Source organism: Aquarana catesbeiana, linkage group LG03 (assembly GCF_042186555.1).
Source record: "Aquarana catesbeiana isolate 2022-GZ linkage group LG03, ASM4218655v1, whole genome shotgun sequence".
In the NCBI taxonomy this organism is placed as follows: Eukaryota; Metazoa; Chordata; class Amphibia; order Anura; family Ranidae; genus Aquarana; species Aquarana catesbeiana.
Genome location: NC_133326.1, coordinates 237504319 through 237531597, shown reverse-complemented (window position 1 = coordinate 237531597; position 27279 = coordinate 237504319). Strand labels below are relative to the sequence as shown.

Below are 27279 nucleotides of genomic sequence, written 5' to 3'. Positions count from 1 at the left end.
TCATTGCGATACTGAATTACACTCTGAAAACTCCTACAGATTTTCTGCAATAAGCGAAACAGCACATAGTCCAAAACATGTGGAGCTACTGTGAATAACTTCTAGCTTGCACTGGCTTCCATTGTGTTATGCAGCTTTCTTTCCTCCTGTTTGTTACTATTTCCTGACTGTACAGCACTTCCAAGTTATACTCAAGGGACAATACTCTGAAGTCCTTAGAGATGACTGATTGGATTCCTCCAAGGTGTTAATTCTTTAAGGCCCACCTTTGCAACTTGCAACTCCTCCTGAACCCACACTTTAACCCCTTTAAAGTCTCTTATGGGGCATACACACGGTCGGACTTTTCAGCTACAAAAGTCCGACGGACGCTGACAGACCAAATCCGGCGGACAATCCGATCGTGTGTGGGCTTCCTCGTACTTTCAGCGGACTTTTACAGTCGCAAATCTGACGAACTTTAGATTTGGAACTTGCTTCAAATCTTTACGTCGTAACTCTGCCGGACCCAGAAATCCGCTCGTCTGTATGCTAATCCGACGGACAAAAACCCACGCTAGGACAGCTATTGGCTACTGGCTATCAACTTCCTTATTTTAGTCCGGTGTACGTCATCACGTACGAATCCGTCGGACTTTTGTGTGATCGTATGTAGGCAAGTCCGTTCGTTAGAAAGTCCGCCGCAAGTCCGCCAAAAGTCTGTCGAAAGTTTGTTGGACGGGCTGTCGGACTTTTCTAGCCGAAAAGTCCGACCGTGTGTACACCCCATTAGAAGCACTGTTTCCCTGGGTTTACACTCACTTGTACTCCTGAGCAACCGTCCATGCTTGCCACAGAGGGTCCTCTCCCAGTCCTTGTTTCTGTCAGTAATAGCCACTTCCTCCTGTTGTCTCCTCCATTTTCTCCTCTCCACATGGCGCATTCCCCTCCCCCGAAGGGGAGAGCACCCGAGCTGCACCAGCCCCTACATGCTGTCTTCTTCTCTGGATCCCAAACTCCAATTACTGGAAACATGTGACCTTGTCTTTTATAGAAGTCCCGCCTCTGCCCAAGCAAAACAATGATTGGTTCATATGAGTCTCCAGAAGACTACCTGCCACTCTATTCCTTTATTCCTCCCATTTTCCAGAACATTTCAAAGAAAGTGAAGGAAATCACACAGGCAGAGTATAGATGGCCACACCTTCCTCTACTCTAAATAACCTCCCAGCCAAATTAAACCCACCAGCTTACATCACAGGGTAAAACACTGGCAATTTGGCCCAACTTTAATCCTAACTGTCTATTCTAGCACACACCTAGTAGGTGGGCGCTACAGTAATAACAATTCATTTTCATTGGGCTGGAAATACCCACCAATTAGCAGATGTTTTGTCAACTTCAGTTGGTTTGTCTGCCATGTCTAGGCATTGTTTTATGTGTTGACCCTTGTGGTGTTGATTGCTCAACCCGGTTTATGACCGTTTGCTTATGCCTTTTTCAAGCATCTTTATTACAATCCAACTTTCTCTTTGCTAGACAATTTAAAGTGAATCTGTTTCTTATCAAGCAGGAAATTAGGTAAAAAAGTTCAAAACAGGCCCCCATAGCTGTAGGCACTGGGGATGGGCTTTGGGCTCAGGATGAATGTGGGTTCATGGCGAACCCAAATGGTTTGCAGTCCAGGAAAATGGTGAACTAATGTGGCTGTACACCGCTATAGCAGCCAATTGCAAATAATACACTTCTTTGCCTTTCAATTGTACTCAGGTGGTTTAGAAGGGCCAGTAATGAGGGGTTTCTTATGTGCCAGCAATCACTATAAAAGTCATGGTTCCAAGCACCCTTTTGACAGTGTGAGTTGGAGTAGATAGGGAGAGTTGACAGTGCTTGCAGGAAGAGATAGTTGTGTTTTTTTACAGTGCTATTGCAGTATGGTAAGCTACATATTATTGTGTAAACCCCTGTGTTCACAGTGCATAGAACCAACAATCCATTTTAAATGAAAAAAAGTAGTTTTAGGGCTAGCTTTTGTGTGTGTCAGCAACAACTATATTTGCTGTTTAGCTACTGCCCTGACCACTCTGTCCAAGCCCCCTGTGCAGGCTCATGTTTATTCCATGATTTCATGAATATATATATATATATATATATATATATATATATATATATATATATATATATATATATATATATATATAATGATTAACGTTTTGTTTTAGAGATGAGGTTTAGTGTTTCAATTTTGTTTAGGTGAGTATGTTGTAGATTGATACAATTTAGCTACGATCTTTTTTTGGGCTTAAGAGGAAGTGGTAACATGAACATGTGACTGACACAGGAAAAGTTGCCCTTATTTAAAGTGCATCACCACATACTTGCGGGGTTTTGTGCACTAAACCATTTTGTGAAGGGCACTAAGATATCAGATTCTCAGTCTTCCTATTGCCAAAGCTGATTGCAGGAAGGAAATTTGCACAATTCCTCCAACACAGACAGTTTTGATGGGAATCCCTCCTGCCAAGCAATTGTCTTCTCCCGGGGGGGTTGGTAGCGGGCAGGGAAAGCTGTCCCTGCCGCGAGAAGACAGTGATTATCGCTAGCAGCTATAGCAGCTGCTTGCGATAATTGCAAGCAAATCCGGCAGCCTGGTTGTACCCAAACGCATTGATTGATCGATCAACTTGATACATTCAGCCTGCCCGTTAATAGCTCAAATTGAACCGGCTGAGATTTCAACTGTCTGTGGCTGGCCTTAGGTAATCCTCATTTTCATATTATCATGCAGGCCTAAATTGAGAGCCAAAGGTTCTGCATATACTGCAGCTGGTATTGGTTAAGCAGCTTATGCTCTCAAAGTTTCAGAAATCATGACATCATGACATCATCTGCCAATCTCTCCACCTCAGCCAATCATAGAAAGCCTTGTATTCATTGCTTAAAAATACAAGGCTTCCTCTGAATGGCTGAAAAGCACTCATCTTGACTTGATTTTGTTCTTGCTGCAGACGAGAAGTCTCGTGTGCTGCATACTGTATGTACTGTAGCTAATGCTACTACAGTATGATAAAGTGCTGACAGTGGCAGAATAACTTAGTTTGTTGGGGCCAATCATAAAGGAAACATAGAATACAGATTTAAGAAATGTTTGTGACACCCACTGCTGCTTTCTTCATGAGGCAAGAATTCTTTCTGATTAAAACAATTAGAGAATTAACTTAACGATTTTAAAATCTTGTTTTAAAGAAAGGAATGGAAAAAGAGTGCAAGAAAAATATTTACAGAAAAGATATTACAGAAAACAGACATTAGCAGTGGTAAAATAAACATGAAAAGGGTAAAAAAACTATTTATCAAGGTCTGTGAGGTCTTTAACCACTTGCCGACCGCTGCACGCCAATATGCGTTGGCACAATGGCAGCATATACTTAAACGAGGCATTTCCCGTTCTGCCTTGTGTCATGATAGAGATCACCGCTCCCTGTCATCGGGAGCAGTGATCACTGTCATGTGAGTTGTAGCCCATCCCCCCCACAGTTAGAATCACTCCCTAGGACACACTTAACCCCTTCATCGCCCCATAGTGGTTAACCCCTTCCCTGCCAGTGTCATTTACACAGTAATCAGTGCATTTTTACAGCAAAATAGTTCCCAAAATAGTGTCAAGTGTCCGATGTATCCACCATAATGTCGCAGTCACGACAAAAATCGCAGATAGCCGCCATTACTAGTAAAAAAAAAAAAAAAATAATAAAAATGTCATAAAACTATCCCCTATTTTGTAGACGCTATAACTTTTGCGCAAACCAATCAATATACGCTTATTGCAATTTTTTTTTACTAAAAATATGTAGAAGAATACATATTGGCCTAAACTGAGGAAAAAAAGTTTTTTTTATATATTTTTAGGGGATATTTATTATAGCAAAAACTAAAAAATATTGCTTTACTTTCAAAATTGTCGCTCTTTTTTTGTTTATAGCGCAAAAAATAAAAACCGCAGAGGTGATCAAATAACACCAAAAGAAAGCTCTATTTGTGGGAAAAAAAGGATGTCAATTTTGTTTGGGTGCAACGTCGCACGACCGCGCAATTGTTAGTTAAAGCGACGCAGTGCCGAATCTCAAAAAGTGCTCTGGTCAGGAAGGGGGTAAAATCTTCCAGGGCTGAAGCGGTTAAAGGAAAGAGAAAGGCACCTCTAAGTGCAGTAGTTAAAAGATTTATTACAGGCACAGTGGGATTAAAAACACTTACAAGAGAGAAGGAGGTCATAGGCATATAATCTTTAGTCCTCATGTGGATCTCTGTAATCCTAATCTGTCTGAGGGAGAGAGAGAGCGATCCTGCAGCTGTCAGATTCCCTGGTGGCATGGATTAGTGAGAAAGTGAAGATGCGATGAGGTGGCCCCGGTTCTGGAACCAAGCTGGAACACACACGGAGGATATAACATCAGGTGAACGCGTTTCAGAGCCTTCGTCAGACCTATGCCCATGCTTTACAGCATTTCTTATATCTGGGACTTTTATGCGTTTGTATAGCAGTTATATGCATTTTAGTCAATGTTTCAGCACTGCACTTTTTTGTATGACATTTGACAGTTAATTTAAGGATTGTAATATATTGGCCTTAAGTGTTCAGCTGCTGTGATTAGGATTTATATTATAGTTTTGTGCTGACTGAATCTATTTTTACTATGCCCATGCTTGCCTGGCTGGCCTATGAAAGGGGAGGGGGAGGAGAGAGGGGAGGGGTTGGTGTCTGCTGATAGGCTGGGGGAAAGAGGGGCGGTGTGTAGACCTGTTAATTGGATGGATCTGCAGCCAGGGTTATGTAGCGGAGACTCGATCGGGATGTAGTCCGTCAAGGACATATACATAAAGATCACATCGTGGGAATGAGAGAGATTGGTGATGCAAGTCTTGATACAGCTCCAGGGCATTGGAAGGTGGTGAAGAATATAAACCTGTGGGATGGTAATCGCAGTGACTTAGATCTATTTATGGAGGAACTTAACCAAAATGACAGGGGTATTGTACTCCAATTTGAAGCTAGTCAGTCCAATATAAACTTCTTGGATCTGAATATTGGTATACAAGGGGACCGGTTCGTAACTTCCACATTTTTCAAAAAAACGGACCGCAACTCTTATATTCCTTTAAATAGCTGTCACCATAGATCATGGCTCCGGTCTGTACCCAAGAGTCAGTTTATGCGGCTTAAACGCAATTGCACTGACGATTCTCAGTTCTTGGAACAGGCCGATGTCCTGATGAATCGATTTTTGGAAAAAGGCTACAAGAAGGAGTTTCTAACGCAAACACTATATGATGTCAAGGATATTGATAGAAAACAACTATTAAGTGAGAGGGCACTCCCTAGGGAGAACTCTGTGACTCTCCCCTTCGTCACAACCTATTCAATACAGCACAATAATATCAAAAGCTTGTTTGATATGCATTGGCACATATTGTGTAATGATCCTGTTCTGAGAGGTGTGATCCCAGAGAGACCTCAGGTGATCTTTAAGGGAGCAATGTCCCTCAGAAATAGACTAGCGCCTAATGTCTTGGATCCCCCTGGTAGGAACATACAAGGCCTTTTTGATAACTTGAAGGGGTACTATAAATGTGGTAGATGTCGTGTCTGCAAGTTGAATTCTGCGCCCTCTAGACGTACCCAGAGATTCACCTCTTTTAGTACTCATGAGGAACACGACATCAAACCCTTTATCACCTGTGGAACGGAGGGGGTTGTCTACATGCTGCAATGCCCGTGTGGCTTGCAGTATGTGGGCAGGACTAGACGACCCCTCTCCGTTCGTTTAAATGAACATATTACCAACATCAGAAACGGTTTCCCGAAACACTCTGTGTCAAAGCACTATCTAACTACCCATAACAGGGATCCATCCAAGACCTTGTTTTTGGGTATTGATAGGTATCGTCCCCATTGGAGGGGCAGTTCTCTGATCAGGAGCATCTCTAGGCTCGAGATGCTCTGGATACATAAAATTAAGTGCTACGTCCCACATGGCCTCAATGTGGACGTTGATACCAATGCCTTCATTGATAACTCATAAAATTACTATCAGGAATAAGGAAATTTTATCTATGGGATGAACCTTATTTATACATATACCCTGGGATGCCCTTAAGGACTTACCTTTATACTAAGCAAGAGAGGCCATAAATATCCATCGAACCCTAGGTTGGATATATCCTCCATGGTGGATCAAAGGTTTCTGGCCATGGGGTATATGCCCCATCATTTGTATTCCAATTAAGACTCTTGAGGGATGTTATGTCTAAATTATTAGAGTGTGATGTATCTCCTTTGTGTATCCTTGTTTGAATATTATGCATATAAAAAGCTTTTTCTTATGGGGGACGAAATCACCCTTCCCTTCCCTAGCTCTGCCCATTTTGGGTAATTTCTACTTGATTGAGTGTGGTGTTTACCCTGTATATGTCCTATCCTTACTCAATTAAAGGGGTGGGGTATATGAGTAATTAATTATGCTCTGGACCGTTTTTTATAATTTTTTATAATTAATTTAATTTTGGCACCCACTTATAACTTAATTTTTATCGGTAATGTAACCTATAGTTTGTTTGGGATTCCATTTTCCTTATGAATAGGGTAATTTTTGTTATTCCTATTTGTCATTAGTTTACCTTAATTGATATGCATTATTGTATGGTTGACCTCGTTAATAGTGTCTTACATTATTTTTTGCATATCTGGGGGTCCCGCAGTAGCAATCTGCATTAATTTTATTTATTTACTCCCTCGTCCAAGATGGCGTTTTCTTACCATCCGCTTCATCTAGTGGAGCGCAGGGTGATTTCCAGTTCCGGTCTCATTACGAGGCCTGGTTATGCTGTTTGCTATATATGTGCGACACGTCAGTGCGTCGCCCGTGCCCCAGACGACGTCAGAGTGTGACGAAACGTACGTCGGGCGTGCTGACGTGCTGCAGATTCCGTCTCGGACGGGTGTTCGCTTTTTAGCTGGCCGGCTAACTTTTGTTTTTATATGACCTACTAAATGTAAGTGCAATTTTTATCTACTTTTTAATAAACCTAAGCAGGATTACACTATGTTGCCCTTTCTTTCCTTCACATACCCCCTGTGAGAACCGAGTATAACTGGAGGGGTACCTCCTCATATGAATGTTCCCTGGGACCTGACTGACAGTATACTCATCCATAAGCTGAAGGGGTGCGGTGCCGTTTCATCTACAAAGGCCCCGACCGGGTTAAGTCGCAAGCTTATATTAGCTTGCCTTCTGGTAAGCGCACAATTTTATCAGTTTGTCACATTGGTGCGGTGAGGGTCTCATTTATCCAACTGTACTTCATTTGGCAATCGGGATTGTTATCCTATCTCCCCCCATCAGTCCATTTCTTCTGTTGGGACTTATATCTGGACTGTTTTTTCGTTTACTGATTTTGGGACTAATCTTCATGTGATCAATTCCTTATTCACATATTTGATATAATTTATTAACACTTAAATAGGTATTTTCACTTTATATATCTGTTTACCTATAGGGTAACCTTAAGGTAATCACTATCACAGCGCTGCTCTTTTTTTGATTTTGTTTACTTAGTGTGTGTATCCTACTTTTAGCGGCTGCTTTTTTGTCAATATTGATTCATCCTTTATACACTTGTTTTGTTTTTGATTTGTAGGGTTTGCTCATCTAATGTTATATCAGTGTTTATATCCAGCGCGGCTGTTTTCTTTATTTTTATAAATAAACCAGTGTTCATGGAATACAGTATTAAAAGTCCAATTTTGACAGAATTACTGGCCCTCAGATGACGCTGAAGCTGGCCATACACTGATTGATTTTTATATGAACGTTCTTGAAGCCAAGTTAAAGAACTTGGAGACATGACCTCAAACTAGCAGAAGGAAAGTTCAAAACTAATCTTAGAAAGTATTATTTTACCGGAAGAGTAGCTGAAGCTTGGAATAGACTTCCAGCAGAGGTTGTGATTCAGTCGGTAAGTGGATTTAAACATGCACAGGACAATCATCAATCTATACTCAGACAAAAAAAGTTAACAAAAAAATATATAAATTAAAAAAAAATGGGGCAGACTCGATGGACCACTTCTATCATTTTTATGAAAAATTGATCATACCAACAGAGACTTGATGAATTACGTTTCAAAGTACTTCAAAATTTAGATTGCTTTTACCATTCAATTTTATAATGAATGGAGCGAAAACCACATACACTGTTAGAAATGTGTTAATTCAAGGAAAATTTTCCATCCTGCTCCTTCAAATTTTCTTGTCACTATAATTAAAAATGCCCACACAAACCTTTAAAAAAATTGAATAATTATTTCCCAAACAAAAATGTTTGAACAAAATTCTACTTATGTATGGCCAGATTTAGCATTTGTGCATAGTTTAAATGGAAGACTGAAAGCTCTGAGCTAAAGATGCAACAGATTTTTGTTGAACCTCCAGAGAGTGTCCCCGAGTCAATCCTCACCCAATCAAGAGAGCTGAGGGGTAGGGGCGGGAGTAACAAAGCATTTATTGTATTTCTGCTGCCATTGCCTTAATGCAGTTATAGTGATTCCGATGGAGTATTGTAAGGAACTGTGGTGTAGCCAGGTATCATCCCAGAAGTATCATGGTGGAAGAGCAAATTGTGGTGGGACCCTAATTATACCTTGAACGACCACTGAATGTCAATATCTAAAGAGTAAAAAATATAAAAAATTATTTTTTGACAATCACTTAAAAACATTTTTGAGACATCATAAAAACTTGTGATACAGTGGTTCATTACACTTTCGATGTATGTCCTTGAGATACGCACTTCACTGCCAAACCACTTCCACTGGACCTATAAGGATCAATAAAATCAAAGTTGTGAATATGAAAGAAATGAAATAAAAAGCCTTAATTGAGCTCAACCAACCCTGTTGTGTGAGTGGAATTTGAACTTGCTGGATCAATTAAAATAGTATTTATTTATGTCAAATGAAGATATACAACATAGAGAATGGTACTACATAGAACACATAGTATAGACATTGGGTGAGCCCACAGATTGTGGGTATTAAGTCAATGGAAAGCAGGGGTAAGCCTTCCTAAATAAACCAGTATTCAAATGGTGAGGAGTAGGACTATAGGAGAGATTTACTAAAGCTGGAGCACCCAGAATCTAGTGCAGATGTGCATGGTAGCCAATCAGCTTCTAACTTCACCTTGTTCAATTAAGCGTTGACAATAAAACCTGGAAGCTGATTGGTTTCTATGTAGGGTTGCACCAGCATTTTGCACTCTCCAGCTTTAGTAAATAACCCCCTATGTTTCTAAGGTCATAAAGGTAGACCTGTTGATGACCAGCATTTGATATCAATCAAAAAAGTAAGGTGAAGAGTGCAGTAGTGACTCCACCCAGGGATCAATATCCACAATAACCCACGAATATGCTGTGGTAGAGGGATAATGTTTTATTGTCTGTCTCCTGTTTAAAAATAAGAGATTGACGTTCACTGTCCCTGGCTTTATTGTAGGCCTTTGCGAGCCATTTCCTGTTATAACCCCTATCCAGAAATTGGTCTCTCAGGACTTTCGCCTACTGTTCAAAATCCACCTGGTCCATACAGTTGCGACATATCCTTTAGGTATTGACCAGTAGGTATATTCCAAACCATTTGACTGACAGACACACGTATACCCAGAAAGGGTAAATATAAAGCATGAAAACAATGTAAAAAAGGTCGGCTATGAGTGGTAACACTCGGTTGCCGCAGTAACGCCAGATCGCGATTGCGCAAGATTATGGTGAAGGGAAACATGAAAGGGCGGAAATGATATTTTACATGGACTCAGAAAACAGCACTGAAGATGGCGCCGCCTTATCCCGAAAGGCAACATTTTTCAAAGTTTGAAAAAAGTGAGTAATAGGCGATTGTGGCTGGATTAGGCTATGTAATGCTTGCTAAAAAGTGATTAGAACAAAATAGATGAAAAGCACCATAGGGACTGCAGCGTTTACTTCTGCTTTAACCACTTGCCGACCGCCTAACACAGATATACTGCAGCAGAATGGCACGGGCAGGCAAAATCACGTACCTGGTACGCGAATTGCCTCCCGCGGGCGGGGGGCGCATCGCGGCCCCCCCGGTGCCCGAGGCGGTCGGCATCGTTAGGCAAGCGATCAATGCTAAAGGGGGGGGGCCACTCATTCGTGGCCACCCCCTCGCAATCGCTCCCAACTAATGAAAATCTTCCTCTGCTGCTGTAATGTAAACAGCGGCAGAGGAAGTGATGTCATCTCTCCTCGGAAAGCCTTTTCGTTACGCGCCAAGGAGAGAAGACATCCAAGTAAGTCTGCACAACACTACACTGACAGTAGAACAAGCAGGCACACTTTTCACCCCCCGATCACCCCCCTGCACCCCCTGTCACAGTAAAACCAATAGCAGGTTTTTTTTTTTTTTTTACTGATTACTGCATTGGTGTTATTTTGTGACCGTTATAAGTGGTAGGGCAGTTAGTGTTAGGCCCCTTTAGGTCTAGGGTACCCCCCTAACCCCCCCTAATAAAGTTTTAACCCCTTGATCACCCCCCCGTCGCCAGTGACACTAAGCGATCGTTTTTCTGATCGCTGTATTAGTGTCACAGGTGACGCTAGTTAGGGAGGTAAGTATTTAGGTTCGCCGTCAGCGTTTTATAGCATCAGGGACTCCCATATACTACCTAATACAAGGTTTTAACCCCCCGATTTCCCCCTAGTTAACCCTTTCACCAGTGATCTCCGTATAACTGTTACGGGTGACGTTGGTTAGTTAGTTTATTTTTTATAGTGTCAGGGCACCCGCTGTTTATTACCTAATAAAGGTTTAACCCCCTGATCACCCGGCGGGTGATACAAGTTAGGTTTTAGGGTCAGATAGGGTCTGCGTCGCCCCAGGCAGCGCCAGATTAGTGCCAGTACCGCTAACACCCACGCACGCAGCATACACCTCCATTAGTGGTATAGTATCTGAACGGATCAATATCTGATCTGATCAGATCTATACTAGCGTCCCCAGCAATTTAGGGTTCCCAAAAACGCAGTGTTAGCGGGATCAGCCCAGATACCTGCTAGCACCTGCGTTTTGCCCCTCCGCCCGGCCCGGCCCACCCAAGTGCAGTATCGATCGATCACTGTCACTTACAAAACACTAAACACATAACTGCAGCGTTCGCAGGGTCAGGCCTGATCCCTGCGATCGCTAACCGTTTTTTTGGTAGCGTTTGAATCAGTTGCTAACAGTCAGGAGCTTTTTACCTGTGAGTCTCACTACTGTACCACTAAATTTAGAGCCCAAAATGGCAAATTGAAGGTACAGTAGTGAAGAGGCCTACACGTTTCTGAGCATGACAGATGGTGAAGAGGAAGTCACTCATCTGTCAGATTCAGGCTCAGAATACGATCCTGTAGACAACAGCGGCTCCATGACAGATAGCTCTGACGACGGAGTTGTGGTCCCTGCCAAGGTCAGGCGTACCTGACTCCAATCTTCTTCTGCTGTTGTTGAGGTGCAGGAACCGCAGGTCCCTCGTATGGAGCAGAGCAGTACTAGCGCCGCTATTCCTTCTGGTGAACTGGCAAGCACCAGCGGCCTAGTACACCCCGGTCATAGTCAAACCAGCACTTCAGTAACACTTGGTGATGTGGCAAGTCCCATAAGTGCAGTTCAAGCAGGTGAGGTGGCAAGCACAAGTAGTGTCCTGCTGCCACCAAGAAGAAGATGAACACAGGCCCGTCCTGCCCATAGTGCCCTTCCTGCTGTATTCACCAATCCTAATTGGGAACCCACCACTTCTACAGCACCCTTACTTCCCCCATTCACATCCCCAACCAAATGCAGTCGGCTACATGAGAGGCATTTTCTTTATGTCCTCCCGAGTACCCCTACCCAACGAACCCCCCAAAAAGATGTTGTGTCTGCAGCAAGCGCGGATATAGGTGTGACACCCGTTATTATTGTCCCCCTGTCCTGACAATGCTGGTCTTTGCATTGGTGAATGTTTTGAACGCTACCATACACTAGTTGAGTATTAGCGTAGGGTACAGAATTGCACAGACTAAGCACACTTTCACAGGGTCTCCCAAGATGCCATCGCATTTTGAGACCTGAACCTGGAACCAGTTACAGTTATAAAAGTTATAGTTACAAAAAAAAGTGTAAAAAAAAAAAAAAAGTAAAAAAACAAAAAAAAATATAAAATAAAAAACAAAAACATAGATAGTTGTCGTTTTATTTTTCTCTCTCTCTCTATTCTCTCTATTGCTCTGCTCTTTTTTACTGTATTCTATTCTACAATGTTTTATTGTTATCATGTTTTATCCTGTTTGCTTTTCAGGTATGTAATTTTTTATACTTTACTGTTTACTGTGTTTTATTGTTAACCATTTTTCAGGTACACCATTCAGCTGCAGCACGGATTTATTTATCTTGACAGCAACAGTGTTTGCTCCCACGATACATAAAGCTGTGACTCCAGTGATGTCGGAGGTGATATATGCCGAAGCATGAGGGCAGCAGGGGCGGAGGAGCGATTTGCTCCTAACTTTTGGGGCGGATGCCCCCATGCTTCGGCATATATAAATGGTGCATGTATGCCCATCATTAGAAGTGGGTGGATGAAGGGAGGTATGCTAATGGTGGGCATACCCACCGATCAATCTCTTTTTTTTGTTCAGCCCACAGGCTGCAAAAAAAAAAAAATTACAATATATGCCCAACAAGGACCAGCAACGTACTGGCATGTTGCTGGACTTACATAGTTACATAGTAGGTGAGGTTGAAAAAAGACACAAGTCCATCAAGTCCAACCTATGTGTGTGATTATGTGTCAGTATTTCATTGCATATCCCTGTATGTTGCGGTCATTCAGGTGATTATCTAATAGTTTCTTGAAGCTATCAATGCTCCACGCTGAGACCTCCACCTGTGGAAGGGAATTCCACATCCTTGCCACTCTTACAGTAAAGAACCCTCTACGTAGTTTAAGGTTAAACCTCTTTTCTTCTAATTGTAATGAGTGGCCACGAGTCTTATTAAACTCTCTTCTGTGAAAAAGTTTTATCCCTATTGTGGGGTCACCAGTACAGTATTTGTAAATTGAAATCATATCCCCTCTCAAGCGTCTCTTCTCCAGAGAGAATAAGTTCAGTGCTCGCAGCCTTTCCTCATAACTAAGATCCTCCAGACCCTTTATTAGCTTTGTTGCCCTTCTTTGTACTCGCTCCATTTCCAGTACATCCCTCCTGAGGACTGGTGCCCAGAACTGGACAGCATACTCCAGGTGCGGCCGGACCAGAGTCTTGTAGAGCGGGAGAATTATCGTTTTATCTCTGGAGTTGATCCCCCTTTTAATGCATGCCAATATTCTGTTTGCTTTATTAGCAGCAGCTTGGCATTGCATGCCATTGCTGAGCCTATCATCTACTAGGACCCTCAGGTCCTTTTCCATCCTAGATTCCCCCAGAAGTTCTCCCCCCAGTGTATAGATTGCATTCATATTTTTGCCACCCAAATGCATTATTTTACATTTTTCTACATTGAACCTCATTTGCCATGTAGTCGCCCACCCCATTAATTTGTTCAGGTCTTTTTGCAAGGTTTCCACATCCTGCGGAGAAGTTATTGCCCTGCTTAGCTTAGTATCGTCTGCAAATACAGAGATTGAACTGTTTATCCCATCCTCCAGGTCGTTTATAAACAAATTAAATAGGATTGGTCCCAGCACAGAACCCTGGGGAACCCCACTACCCACCCCTGACCATTCTAAGTACTCCCCATTTATAACCACCCTCTGAACACGCCCTTGTAGCCAGTTTTCAATCCATGTACTCACCCTATGGTCCATGCCAACGGACCTTATTTTGTACAGTAAACGTTTATGGGGAACTGTGTCAAATGCTTTTGCAAAATCCAGATACACCACGTCTACGGGCCTTCCTTTATCTAGATGGCAACTCACCTCCTCATAGAAGGTTAATAGATTGGTTTGGCAAAAACGATTCTTCATGAATCCATGCTGATTACTGCTAATTATATCATTCTTATTACTAAAATCTTGTATATAGTCCCTTATCATCCCCTCCAAGAGTTTACATACTATTGATGTTAGGCTAACTGGTCTGTAATTCCCAGTGATGTTTTTTGGGCCCTTTTTAAATATTGGTGCTACATTGGCTTTTCTCCAATCAGCTGGTACCATTCCAGTCAATAGACTGTCTGTAAAAATTAGAAACAACGGTCTGGCAATCACCTGACTGAGTTCCCTAAGTACCCTCAGATGCAAGCCATCTGGTCCTGGTGATTTATTAATGTTAAGTTTCTCAAGTCTAATTTTAATTCCGTCCTCTGTTAACCATGTAGGTGCTTCCTGTGTTGTGTCATGAGGATAAACACTGCAGTTTTGGTTACTGAAGCCCCCCGATTCACTCGTGAAGACTGAGGAGAAGAATAAATTCAATACCTTTGCCATCTCCCCATCCTTTGTAACCAGATGTCCTTCCTCATTCTTTATGGGGCCAATATGGTCTGTCCTCCCTTTTTTACTGTTTACATACTTAAAGAATTTCTTGGGATTTTTTTTGCTCTCCTCCGCGGAGTCTTTCATGTTCTATCTTAGCCGTCCTAATTGCACCCTTACATTTCTTATTGCATTCTTTATAAAGTCTGAATGCTGAGGATGATCCCTCAACCCTGTATTTTTTGAAGGCCTTCTCCTTTGCTTTTATATGCATTTTTACATTGGAGTTAAGCCATCCAGGATTTTTGTTCGCTCTTTTAAATTTATTACCCAATGGGATACATTGGCTAATGCCCTTATTTAATTTGCTCTTAAAGCAAACCCATCTCTCCTCCGTATTCTTTGTTCCTAATATTTTATCCCAATTTATGCCTTTTAGCAAGGTTTGTAGTTTAGGGAAGTTGGCTCTTTTGAAATTCAGTGTCTTTGTGTTCCCTTCATGTTTCCTATTTGTGTGATTTATACTGAAACTAATTGACCTGTGATCGCTGTTACCTAAATTGCCCCGTATTTCCACATCTGTGATCAGGTCTGTATTGTTGGTAATCAGTAGATCCAGTAATGTTTTATTTCTAGTTGGTGCGTCTACCATCTGACCCATAAAATTGTCCTGCAAGACATTAAGGAACTGGCGAGCCTTAAATGAATGCGCGGTTCCCTCCGCCCAGTCTATGTCTGGATAATTAAAATCCCCAATTATGATAACACTTCCCATCCTTGCTGCTAATCCAATTTGTGATAGGAGATCCGTCTCCACTTCCTCCCTCAGGTTAGGGGGCCTATAGCATACTCCCAGTATTATTTTCCCCTTAGCTTCATCCCTTTGGAGCTCTACCCATAAGGATTCCACCTCCTCACTAGCTCCCTCAGTGATGTCATCTCTCACATTCACTTGTACATTATTCTTGATATATAGGCATACTCCTCCCCCTTTTTTACCCTCTCTATCCTTGCGGTATAGGGTATACCCTTGAATGTTTGCCAGCCAATCATGAGAGCTGTTGAACCAGGTCTCTGAAATTCCCACAAAATCCAAATCCTCCTTGTACAACAGTATCTCTAGTTCACCCATCTTGTCCGCCATGCTCCTGGCATTGGTGAACATGCCACATAGTTTAGACCGGTCGCATATTGTCCTCGTATGGGGTGATTCAAGATTGCAACTAGGACTTGCTACTATACTCACCTTGTGTTTTTGTGCTTTGGTTAAACTACCACTAATGCCCCCAATACTACCCTCTGGAATATCTTCCGCGCTGGCTATCACTGTCTCTGGACCCTCCCCCCCATCGCCTAGTTTAAAAACCCCTCGAACTTTTTGGCCATCTTCATTCCCAGCAGATCTGCACCCTCCTCATTTAGGTGCAGTCCGTCCCTTCTATAGTACCGGTTACCAACTGAGAAGTCGGCCCAGTCCTCCAGGAACCCAAACCCCTCCTTACTACACCAGCTCTTCAGCCACTTGTTTACTTCCCTAATCTCCCTCTGCCTTTCTGGTGTGGCTCGATGTACCGGTAGTATTCCTGAGAACACTACCTTGGAGGTCCTTTTCCTCAATTTAGCACCTAAGTCCCTAAAATCGTTCTTTAGGACACTCCATCTGCCTCTGACTTTGTCATTGGTGCCAACGTGCACCATGACAGCCGGGTCTTCCACAGCCCCTCCCAGTAATCTGTCCACAAGATCCGTGATGTGCCGAACCCGAGCGCCCGGTAGACAACATACTGTTCGGCGCTTCAGGTCTTGGTTACAGATTGCCCTCTCTGTCCTTCTAAGAATTGAGTCCCCTACCACCAGAATCTGTCTTTCCTTTCCCTTTGCTGCTCCCCCACTCTCACTGGAGGAGTTCTTCCCCTGGCAGCTAGGAGAGTCCCTCATCATCAGCAGTGCTGGTCCCTGACTGGTTTCACCAATGTCACTCAATGGAGCGTACTTATTGGGACGCTCCAGTCCTGGATCGGCCTCTCTGGCACTTCCCCCTCTACCCCTCCTGACTGTCACCCATTTACTCTTTGCTAGTGCCTGCACCTCTTTGTCTCCACCCGCCTCTGTGCTGGCCCCTGCCGGCACCTGCCGTGCACGTTCCTGGCTCACCTTTAGTATGGAGGGACTTCTCAGTGCTGACAGTTGCTTCCCCAGATTCAGAACCTGGGCTTCCAGGGAAACAATGTGCTTACATTTTGCACAGCAGTATTCGCCCTCGATCGGATGATCAAGGAACGTAAGATGTACAAAGAGCCGCCTCTCCACACCCGCCGGGCATCGTACCTATTAAATTTAGTGAGGATTTGGGGATTTTACCCTGTCCAAATTACCTAACAGCTAGTTTCCTGGCACTAATACTCAAGACAATACACAGGTACACAACAAGACAATACACAGGTACTCACAGACCTACGTGCACTCGCAATACTCAAGTATACAGTACACAATACACAAGTACTAACGATCCACACACACTACTCAGACAACACTCAGATACTCACACTACACAGGTACTATGACCCCTGTTATAACCTCCTGTTTTAAACTCTGGTTTTTAACTCCCACTTATACCAGCTCCACTTACACCGAGTTCCACAGCCTCAGACTGAGCACGCTCAGACTGAGTCCTACACCCAGTTAAATAGGCACCTGTGAGCAATTAACCACCCCCCTTAATTGATAGACTGAAGGAACCAGAGGGAAAAAAAAAAAAAGCTATTTAAAAAGTGACAGAAAAAAGCAAATGAAAAACTAAAAGGAAAAGCCCCAAAAATACAACCCAGGGGCGTGGCCTGGACATGGCTGGGTGAAGACGCTTTCTTTCTGAGCTCCCGGCCTCGTCCAGAAAACCCCGGCATACAACACCCTACATAAGGCATGCAATCAGCCAAAAGACACAGAACAAGAGCATCTACCCGGGGGACGCCCGTTAGCAAAAGTCCCGGTGAGATACGCCGTTATTTCCTGCATCTACAGGGCTCGTACCCCGGGACCACAGCTACGGTACCACGAGGCTCCCTGCGAGGTGAGAAACAAAAGGCCCCGAGACAATCTGAGGCCTGCTCCTCCCAAACACCACAGACCGCACAAGAATACACCTCGGACACTTACAAGGACACTCATCAACCCACGATGGAGTCACCACAACCACCGGATCCGGCCCTATTTGAACAGGTCATTAGAAGCTTGCTCCAGGCTCTCCCCACCAGGTCAGATATTGAAGCACTGATCCTCAAATTGGAAGAAACACACCGACGCGACATACAAGAAGTCAGAGGGGAGGTCTCGACTTTGTCGGAACGGGTGTCTTCTGGGGAGACTTCGGTCACTTTACTAACAGACCGGGTGACGGCTCTGGAGCAGGCCAGAGACCAACAAAGAGATGCCGCCATTACCCTGCAGCTGCACCTAGAAGACGTGGAAGACCGCAGCCGCCGGAACAACCTGCGGCTGCGGGGGATCCCAGAGAAGACATCACAGGAGAGCCTCGGGGAGACAGTACGAGAGATCTTCCGCACGGTGCTAGGGGAGCCCACAATGGAGATCGAACTAGACAGGGTTCACAGAGCCCTGGGCCCCAGATCTGACGACCCGACCAGACCGCGAGACGTAGTGTGCAGACTGCACCGCTACACCCAAAAAGAGAACATCCTCCGACGCGCCTGGGAACACGGCGATGTAGATCTAGAAGGCACACGAACAAAGATCCTACCGGATTTATCCAGGGCAACCCTGAAACGAAGAGCCCTCCTGCGCCCACTTCTAGACCTGGCAAAACAGAAGGGACTCACGTACAGATGGGGCTACCCTCTCTCGGTGATGTTCCGCGGAGCGACGGGATCCTTCTCTCTTCAACGCCCAGGCGACCTCCCTGCTCTCTTCCGCTTCATGGAAACAGAACCGATCCAGGTGCCGGACTGGCTTCAGTTTCTCCCTCGCCCGTCCGGCAGATTGGGCCTCTTGAGACCACGTGAACCTCTGCCTCCGCGACAGCAAAGGAACAGACGCAGGAGCCGGTCAGCCTCGGGAGGAGAGCCACGTGAGTAGGCCTTTGGCCACCCATCTCTGTTCGAACACCATCCCTTGCAGTTTTGGGGGCCACCCCATTCGTTTCAGCAGTTAGACTTTGTTCCCTGATCACCAAGCCCATCGCCATAGATGTCCGGCAAGCGAACAGACGGCTCCCTGGATGTGGAGATACCCATTCACCACACGTATCAGACTCATCACCTCCAGACCCGTCCAACACCAGTACCCCCATATCTACCCCCCTTGAATGCGAGAATCAGGCAGGGGGATCTTTTATTCAGCTCTCTGAGGAGATACACCCAGTCCTGGGTACTATAACACTGTCAACATATGAGGTGATGGGAAGTGTTCTTCCCACAGGAACTCACCATAAACCCATCTCCCCTCCCCCCCGAAGATAGAGACTCCTCACTCCACAGGAATGAGAACAAGGAACGTCATCTGAAACAATAACCACCGTCTTCACAAACTCCAGCTGGAGATCAGTTTCTCTTCATACCACTAGGGGGAGGTGTGAGTAATTTAGATGCTCTGCCCCATGAGACGGAAGGAGCCTCACCAAACACAATATTGGGAACTGATAAGCTAAGTAACTCAGAGCCCCTGAGCTTAAGCCCCCCACGGGTCATCTTTTGCACAAGGGTCAACCGGCCCTCTCCTTAGCCTTGGTTACTTACCACACGTTTTAATATGTTTTAGTTTATTTCATATTTAGTGTACACGGCCTGGTGGCTTACCCGTGGCCCACACCCCCAGCGTATACTTCACTGCGATGTGGCTGGGGGAGTGGCCTTGGAGGTGTGTGACCCTGGATGGAGATGGGATGACAAACCATATCGTTGCACTTGTCGACATCACACGGTCAGGTCACCCGCATCGGTGCCTACTTATACATGCACAAGTTTACATGTCTGATAACTTTATGTGTTTTTCTAGGTTTTTTCCTAAATGTTTGCTAACCTTATTTACAGTAACATGTTATATTTCAATGACAACCTAAGTTTGCCGGGGATGGATGGAGAGCCACGGGGACTCTTCGCCCGGCTCTGTCTATTCCTCACCCCAATTAGGGTCGCGCTCCGTACACGGCATTAGTCCGAGGAGCGTAACAGCCGTTTGGGCTACATTAGATTTTCTTGCTTAACGGCACTCTCTAGTGTCGGCCTCTTAATCTACTCAATCTTTTCCGTACCCTACTAGGAACCCGTTTCTTACCTACTCACTAACCTCTCTCCCCCCTTTACTCACCTCTTTCCCTCACCCCCCCCCCCCTCCACTTCCCCTTTCTCCTTATCTCAACTTCCCTTCCTCCACTCCCACCAACATCCCACAGAGATGGACACACTGAATATAATCTCCTTCAATGTTAAGGGCCTAAACACACCAGAGAAGAGACAAATTTTGTTACATGATATACGCCGCAGAGGCGCTGACATTGTACTTCTCCAAGAAACCCACCTTAGAGAGGGGTCCCTACCGAAACTTCAAAATAAATACTACCCGATTGTTTATCATTCGAAATATAAAGAAGCTAAATCCAGGGGTGTGTCAATCTTGATCTCGGCAAAAATCCCGTGGACACACACAGATGTAAAACTAGACGGGGAAGGGAGATCCCTATTCTTGAAGGGCCGTATAGGAGAAGTTAAAATAACTTTGGCCAACCTATATGCCCCCAATACACACCAAGACTCATTTATAAAAAAACAGCTAGACCTACTCCTACAATTCTCAGAAGGTCAACTGATTATAGGCGGGGACCTGAATATCCCACTCACACCCACTGAAGACACTTCCACTGGAACGTCTTCGTCCTCACGGGACCTACGTAAACGACTTAGCGCGACACTTCATTCTCTGCAACTAATCGACGTATGGCGTCTTTTTCACACAGGCGAGAGGGATTACACCTTCTTCTCTAAACCACATCAGTCATACTCTAGGATCGACTACTTCCTAATCCCTCACAGACAGCTACAGGCAATTAAAGAGACAACAATAGGTTCAATTACGTGGTCAGACCACGCCCCGATTACCTTACGCTACGCCCTCTCTGACCCCCGGCGGACTCAGAGACCACCATGGAGACTAAATGAGGGTCTACTAAAAGACCCAGACGTATTAGCAGAAGTCACCAAAGAAATGGGTCATTATTTCGCCTCGAATGACACCCCTGACTGCGATACTGGCCTAATCTGGGAGGCCCACAAGGCTGTAATTAGGGGGATTCTCATTAAACATGGCTCACGTATTAAGCAGCAGAGGACTTCACAACTGAACGCACTCCTAAAGACACTGGAGACAATAGAGACACAACATAAACAAACACCCACGAGACAACTAGAAACAGAATTAAACTTAGCCCGAATGCAAGTAACAGACCTCTTACGATTCAAAGCAAAAGCCACATTACAGATTTCTCGAAGGAGAATATATGAATCAGGCAACAAATGCGGAAAATTGCTGGCCCAGACCCTCCGAGAACAGAGACTTGCCTCATACATACCACACATTAAGTTTGTTACAGGCCAGAAAATTTCCCTACCCCATCAGATTGCCCAGGAATTTTGCTCCTACTACTCCGCTCTTTATAACCTTACTGAGACACAACCCTCCTCAGATACAACAACAGAATACATTGCGACCTCCCTCATGCCGTCCCTCCCAGAGGAAGCCAAATCACTTTTGGATGATCCCATTACATTACCGGAACTCCAAACTGCATTAAAAAGTTCTAAAACAGGGAAGGCCCCAGGTCCAGATGGCCTCACCACCACTTACTATAAAACTTTTCTACCCTCTTTAGGAGGTCACATGATCAAACTTTATAATGATCTGGCCGGGGGGGGGGTAGGTTCCACAGAGCCACACTGCAGGCACAGATTTCAGTTATCCCGAAAGAAGGTAAAGATCCGGGCCTATGCGGCTCTTACCGCCCAATTTCCCTCCTGAATACAGATCTAAAGCTCTTCACAAAAATCATCGCTACAAGACTCCAACAACCCCTCCCCTCGCTTATCCATTTAGACCAGGTAGGATTTGTCCCGACGAGAGAAGCCAGGGACAACACGACCAAAGTCCTTAACTTGGTGCATATAGCAAACAGCACTAAAACCCCGTGCGTGTTCCTAGGGACAGACGCCGAAAAGGCTTTCGACCGGGTTAGCTGGCAATTCATGTTCGCAACGTTGAGACACATAGGTCTGGGAGACAAAATGTTAAACTGGGTAACTGCGGCTTACCTGAACCCAACAGCGGTAGTCCGGGCTAATGGGGTAATGTCCAAGACTTTCCCAATTACGAACGGAACTCGTCATGGTTGTCCATTGTCACCCTTGCTCTTCGCACTATCCCTGGAACCCTTCTTATGCCATGTCAGACTTAATCCCGACATCACAGGGGTAGAGATCGGCAGGGAGCAGTTCAAAGTTTCCGCATATGCGGATGATTTGATGTTTTCCCTCACAAAACCCATCATCTCGCTACCGAGCCTCATGAAAGAATTCCACACTTATGGGCAACTAGCCAATTTGAAAATTAACTTCAACAAGTCCGAGGCGATGGGTATAGGAATCCCCCAATCTCAAATCCCACACCTCCAATCCAGCTTCCACTTTAAGTGGACTTCTACGGCCCTAAAGTACTTGGGCACGCAAATACCCCCGAAGCTCTCCCAGCTATACAAGCTCAACTTTCCGCCCCTTTTGGATAAGGTTAAACAACTTCTGGTCAAGTGGGGTAGCGGTTTACATTCCTGGTTTGGTCGATGTAGCATTCTCAAAATGTCGATCCTACCTAAATTCTTATACATCATGCAAGCCATACCAATACGCATTCCAGTAGACTATTTTAACCAGGTGAGAACAGCCTTCACTCATTTCCTTTGGGCGGGGAAGAAACCGCGTCTACACCGAAGAGTCCTCACACTGCCTAAGCTCAATGGGGGCCTGGCGATGCCAGATCTTCAAACTTATTACAGAGTGACCCATCTGAATAGACTCATAGATTGGTGCCACCACACAAACACCAAATTATGGACAAGACTTGAGCAGGCACAAAGTGAGATCCCCTTACACAGGGCTCCGTGGTGTCACGCCTCCCTCCCAACAGAAATCACACGCCACCCGCTAATAGGTAACACATCACGGGTTTGCTCACAATTGATACATACCACCCCCCATTTCTCACATAACTCACCACTCAGACCCATACTAGGCAATCCCCAGTTCCAACCAGGACTACAAGATAGGGAATTCCTGAAACTGAGAGAAGAGGGTTTGCACCAAGCATCACACTTTGGCACCTCGGGGAAGTGGAAAACACTATCGGAACTCACTGACCCAGAAGGACAGTTCCGCTTAGATTTTCTCAGAGCTTTACAACTACACCACTTTTTAAATACCCTCCCACCACCACAGGAAAGTAATCAAACCCTCACAACCATGGAAGTGCTTTGCTCAGAGACAGGAGATCTGCCACACGTTCTCTCACTTACATACAAACTACTGATTACACCATCGGGGGATCACAAGGCCCACAGTATTACCAGATGGGAAAAAGAACTAAATTGCACCTTCACAACCAATAAAAGACAACAAATTTTAATTTTCACTCACAAGTCTTCTATTTGCTCCAAAATCCAGGAAACAAATTACAAAATTCTCACACATTGGTACAGAACACCTACAATACTTAAATCAATCTTCCCCTCCACGACAGACATTTGCTGGAGATGCCAGGAAGAAAGGGGAACACTCATCCATATTTTCTGGTCCTGCTCTCGGATTCAGATCTTCTGGAGAGAAGTACGCCAAATAATCCAAAAATTCACTGACCGAGTAATACCTGAGGACCCAGCTTACTTCCTTTTGCACGCCACAGATATACCCGCCCGATCCTATAAGAAATCAATTATAAGGCATCTACTGGATGCAGCGAAAGCATGTATTCCTGCATTCTGGAAATCCACTCAAACACCACCCATAGCCTTTTGGCTTCAAAAAGTTGAAGAAATAAACCAGATGGAGGATTTAATCCTCACCAGCCTAAACAGGCAAGAGAAATATTCCAAAACCTGGCAACTCTGGAACACTTTCACATATTCGGAAGAGGGAAAAACTCTTTTTGGCGAATGATTTCGTTTCACGCCAGATGGTTAGAGACGGAGATCCACTGACACCAACCTAACTCCATCTCTGTGGGCTGTCACCCTGATTCCCCCCCCTCACCCCCTCCCCTCCCTCCTACCTCACTCACCTACTTCTACTCTGACTTCTCTCAGCTGATATTCCTCCTTTTCTATCTTTCTATAATATAAAAAAGACGGAGAACCGTTCACGAAAGGAATATTATTTCTAGAAATACCCTTATTCTAAAACAAGGTATACAACTAGATAGAGACTAAAGACAAACAGCTCCCATACCTATGATTTCTGAACATAATATATAAGTTACTCACACTAATACTCTGTTACATATCATATGAGGTTTATTGTAAGATTGAACAGCTGACTTTGCTCAACTCCCTTGTTTTACATAACTGTATGTGAATAACTGCTGTCAATGTTGTTAATACAGATATACCATGTAATGCACATCCCGGTGAACCGGTTTTCTGACACAAATAAATAATTTTGAAAAAAAAAAAAATACAACCCAGCAAACAAACAGCAAACAAACAGCAAACAAACAGCAAGACTTGTACACTCTAATGCCCCGTACACACGGTCGGATTTTCCGATGGACAATGTCCGATCGGAGCGTGTTGTCGGAAATTCCGACCGTGTGTGGGTGCCATCGGACATTTTTCATCGGATTTTCCGACACACAAAGTTGGACAGCAGGAGATAAAATTTTCCGACAACAAAATCCGATCGCGTCAATTCCGACCGTGTGTGGCCTGTTCCGACGCACAAAGTGCCACGCATGCTCAGAAGAAATTCCGACACGGGACAGCTCGTTCTGGTAAACTTAGCGTTCGCAATGGATACAGCACTTTCGTCACGCTGCAATGTAAAAAATGGTTTAATACAGCGCACTCTCTTCTTCTTTATAATGTGACAAGAATGAAGTAGTTTTGCTGCTCATATTCACACACACTTCTCACAAAGTTTTATTTGTGTTTTTTTAGTGGGATTCCCTGAATATATTGTTATTAGTTGTCACATCTGACAGTTTTATATTTTTTATGTTTTTTTTTTTTTTGATTTTAAGCCTTTTTTTTTCTTTAATGTTTGGATTTTTTCCAAGGCTGATCTTTGTTCGATGTTATTTTTATTTTTACTCCAGAATATATTTGTGTGTGTTTTGTGTGTCAAGTTACCCCAACACCATTGATATCTTTTATTATTTAATCTCAAGGAGATTGTTTGTTGTTGGTGACCCTTGTTCATTTCACATTGTATATTAGAAATGTACCTGAATCCTCACAAACCAACTGTCATTTTTGAAGTAAAACACATAGGAGAGTATAATTCAAAACAAAAATCCTTTATTAAGGGATCAGAACCAAACAAAGAGGAAGGCAACACTGGATCAACAGCGGAAATTAGTGAAGCCTGGGACCCCCACGGCAGACATCAATTCTTAAACATCAAAATTGGTGGCCTGAGGAGTCCATATCTAAGGGAGGGCAGTCTGGTCCGGGATTCACAGAGACTCGGATAGCAGCAGATGACATCTGTGTCCGCAGGCTGTGGTACCACAAGAGGCTGCATCTTTTGGCCGACCAGACTGGATCCAGGGCAATCACTCTCTGGTCTTCCTTTCACACTTCCTTCCGGGCTGTGGCTGTGCAGTTGGAGATGTGGCAGGAGGAGGAGTAGGACCTGGAGGAGGAGGAGGAGGACTGGGAGGACCTGGAGGAGGACTGGGAGGACCTGGAGGAAAGGGAGGAGGAGGAGGAGGACCTGCAAGAGGAGGAGGAGGACCATCCCAAAGCTGTGTGTGAGGTGTAATTTGGCCCCTCACACCTTTCTCCAGAGCCTCTGATATGAGGGCCTGACACATGGCTTTTTGGCCCTCCTCCATCCTCTGCATTTTATAGGCAATGAATGCAGCAATGTTCTCCTGCCTGGTGTGGGGTGCTCCCAGGACCTCTGTAGCCCTCCAAAAGAATCTGATAGCCGCCTCCTCTAGGGCACTCGTCCTACTGCCACTTTCTGTTTTCAGGGGGGGTGGAGGGACCTTGATATCAGCCAGCCGGCTCGGCCCGGCCACCTCCTGGCTGAGACTTCCCTGTGTATGAAAAAGGGACATGGTTTTAGTTTTTGCATCATCAATCACAATCCTAAATTAGTACTCCCAACTAACATCTAGGTAACATCATTGATTGGACAAGCAGAAATATTTAGAGGAATGCTATACCTGGCTCAATCTGGGCTCCTCCACATATGGCCTGGAAGGCCCAGGTTGGGCGTCAGAAGCCTCAGCCCGGGGGGAAGGAAGCGTGGAAGGAAGACTGGAGAGGGATGGCCTGGGTTCAGTCTGGCCTGCCAGAAAGTGCAGCCTGTCGTAGTACAACATCCTGGGGACATAGATGTCATCTGCTGCTCCGGATCTCTGTGAATCCAGGACTTTCTTGCGCTCCCTTAGATATGTGCTCCTCAGGCCACCAATGAAAATCTTTAAATAAGTGATGTCTGCCGTGGGGATCACCTGCTTCACAATTTCACACAATTGCTCCAGTGCTGCCTTCCTCTTTGCTTGGTTCTTGAAATGGGGGTGGGTAATCTCCCACAGACAGGGCAGCTCACTTAGCATATCAATGAATAGTGACATGAAGTCAGTATCTCTCATTAAGATATCCATGTTCACTGCAAGACACAACACAAGACAAAGCCTAATGTCAGACCAAACTCTCCTAATCTTGTTACAATATAGGCCTCAATCTAGAAGCAGTATAGGCCCAAGTTTGTCTCTTACCTTCGTTCTTACGATCGGCGCGTCCAATGCTCCTTCCTCCGCTCACAGATCGTACGTAATACGCACGCGTGTTACGCTTTATACACACTGCGCATGCGTGTAACTCCGCCCGCCCCTGACGTTCTTTCTAGTCTATTCCCCGCCCCTTTTCGTTCGGCGCAGTGGGGGAAAAGCATGATGGCGGAGTTACAACAGGTGCGTGATAATTCTAACAATGAGGAGGAGGAGGAGGAAAGCCCGGATCCAGGCACGTCCCGATCCAGAAGGAGACGTTTTAAGGCCACAAATATGTCGTTTGGGGAGATGTTGGAGATGGTAGACATCATGAAGAAGTCCGACTATGACGGAAAATATGGGCCTTACCCCCACCCCAACATCAGAAAGGCCAAAATCATTGGTAAAGTGGTCCGGAGTCTGGAGAGGAATTTCGGGGTACGAAGATCTAAAGATCAGCTCAGGAAGCGGTGGTCGGACCTGAAGTTGAGAGAGCCAGAGCAGTACCGAAAGATCCGGAGAGTGCTGCAAAAAAGTAAGTAGTTGTGCTGTGTTCATATTCTTTCTGTCTTTATTCCGTTCGTTCTGCTCCATATGCTTTTAGTAATTGTAACGTTTAAAAAGGTCAACTTTAATGTTCATGGGCCCATTACTCGTTCGAATCAAACATTTTTCTTTCGGCCTCTAGAACACCATTGTTTAGGCCATATGCATTTTCCCACATTTTTTTTTGGGCCTACTTGGATGCCAAATATTTGTTTGTGTAGATGGGTTTGTTACTAGAATGAAATGCCAAC

At 44.6% G+C, this 27279-nt stretch overlaps 1 protein-coding gene across 1 annotated transcript in view; it reads left to right on the top strand.

Moving 5' to 3' along the window:
• Nucleotides 1-27279, top strand: part of LOC141134510 (uncharacterized) — a 216727-nt gene that overhangs the window by 29922 nt on the left and 159526 nt on the right. The window lies entirely within an intron of this gene.